Below are 2,500 nucleotides of genomic sequence, written 5' to 3'. Positions count from 1 at the left end.
TTAAAGGTTGATGGGCGGGTTTGCAGTAGGAGGTATCACCACCAAGAGTTAAACAAAACATGTAAAAATCGGGAGCGTGCCCACGTTGGCTGCATACACTTTGAATAAGGAAAAATATAGATATGTGCATATTCACGCTTTATATAAGTATGTATGTATGTATGTATGTATGTATGTATGTATGTATGTATACTTCTAATATAACTTTTGTTACCGGCTAAGGAATTTCAGAATTTGCAATTTTATTTTTTATATAGTTATTGTATAGCGTTGTACAGAAATCCTCTGTATCTTTCATCACCCCATCTCTTTTACTGATAACAGTTTCCTTTTCACCCTTTAAAACAAATATCTGTTGGCACCCTTTTCCAAGTCTTCTCTTATTAACGTAATGCTTCTACCTGTCTTTAGTGTTTCCTAAATTTTGGTCTAATTGTGTTCACGAAGGCCTTGGGATTTTAGTTTGTTTAGTGCCTTGGATAGTTCTGCTACTTATAATTCATTTCTCTGGGATTGGACCTTCATTTCCAATCTCTTCTTTATTAGATTTTTGGTGTTCTCTGATAACTTTCCCTGATCTTGTTTCGGAACTTTTCTACCTACATCCTTCTCTGATTCATATACAAATTTTGATAAAATCACTATGCATTTCTTCTTTAATTGCTTCCATTTCATCAAGCAGCAGGAAGTGCCTAATTTTATTTGTAAATTTAACTCATCAGATTTTTCTTTCATGACAGGATTGTTTTTCGTTCTTAGAATTAGTTTTTCTCTTTCTTTCCTTAGATATAGACAAATTTTACTTCACACGATACTATGGTGCTCCACATATTATGTTTGGTAAATTTCATTAAATTTTATACCATAATAAATTGCTCAACATCCAAAAGATTTTAATTATAAAATAATATATATGTGGCTTAAAGAATTAAAAGATTTTTGTAAATAAAATAAAAAACCTTCATATTTTAATATTGACTGATGTGAATTATTGGGACCCTTAAAAAAGAAGTACGCCACAATAAGACAAGCATTGTCAAAGCAGTAACATCTTACGACATTCTCTGTACCAGGTTACCCAGGTAGACTAACGTCTGAAAAGTCCTCCATAATACACCTTAAGCCATTGTTAATGAAAGATATAATAATAAATAGCTTCATCACCTTCACTTAGATATCCGTAAGAATACCATCGTTTATAACCCTCCCAGACAGTTATATACTTTCCACATGTACGTTGCATAGTTACAAGCTATAATTCTTGCACTGTTACGTTTCGAAGAGAATTGAATTACCATGTCATTCCAAACACTGGCCCAGCTCCAAAACAGAGCTTGTATGCAAAACACAAGTAGAACACCGAATAATATCGATGTCGAAAATTTAACGAAAATTTAAGAAATCCTTTTAATTCCTCCACCGATATTGCATGACTTTCTTCTTTTCTGTTTAAAAACAGCTTTCACAAACTGTAAGGTTTAGTGTGAATATCCTATTTGTAACTAACGTTCCTTCATCAAACCACAGAAATTCTGATTGACTGATAGTGTCTTCATGCAATACATCAAAGGAAATCAAAAATATTCTTCTAAATTCACATCAAGATCAACAAAGCAAATGTGTCATGTAAAATAAACTATATATATATATATATATATATATATATATATATATATATATATATATATATATATATATATATATATATATATATATATATATATATATATATATACATGTGTGTGTGTGTATATATATATATATATATATATATATATATATATATATATATATATATATATATATATATATATATATATATATATATATAACTCAGTTCATGCATACACTGTATATCTCTTTCTGAGTGGGGATACCTTAACGTGGTGAAAAGGTTTGTGAAACGCCAAGATCAGCAAAGCTGTACTAGTCAGGGCACCCCATACTAGGTTAGTTGGTGTACAGACAACAGTCTCCCACCGTCACCATCAGTTGAATACTGGCCAAACCCCAGACATGAATAAGGACATGTCTGGGAGCTTTGACCTGCAGTTAACTAGAAACTGCAGCTTTTTTTGTTGTTGTTGTAATTGCTGCAAAAATACACCATATGAGCAGGATATTACATTAAACAAAAATACTAGGGTTAGTTTCTGGCATTTAAGAGCTTAATTTGCTTTTCTGGATTACTCGACTAGGTTCTTTCCACAAAGGGGAAGAATGCGCAAAACTATTTTAAGTTTGACAGGAAATATTCTGAAGACCGCCAAACTGCCTTCCTAAAATTGTTCCAATATAAACAACCACACTTCCTTGCTACCCATTTGATTCCTTTCCAATCTAAATGATTATCGGAATGTTATTGTATTCCGTTTTATCAATCATCTCGATGTATATTTGATGCAGTTAATTTAATCTATTGCCTTTCTACATCATTGTGGAAAAGCTGCAAGAAAGCAGTGATATGTATTGTCATTTGTGATGATGCCATATCAAATAT

Source organism: Palaemon carinicauda, chromosome 27, assembly GCF_036898095.1.
Source record: "Palaemon carinicauda isolate YSFRI2023 chromosome 27, ASM3689809v2, whole genome shotgun sequence".
Lineage (NCBI taxonomy): Eukaryota > Metazoa > Arthropoda > Malacostraca > Decapoda > Palaemonidae > Palaemon > Palaemon carinicauda.
Note: the sequence above shows the minus strand (reverse complement) of the source record.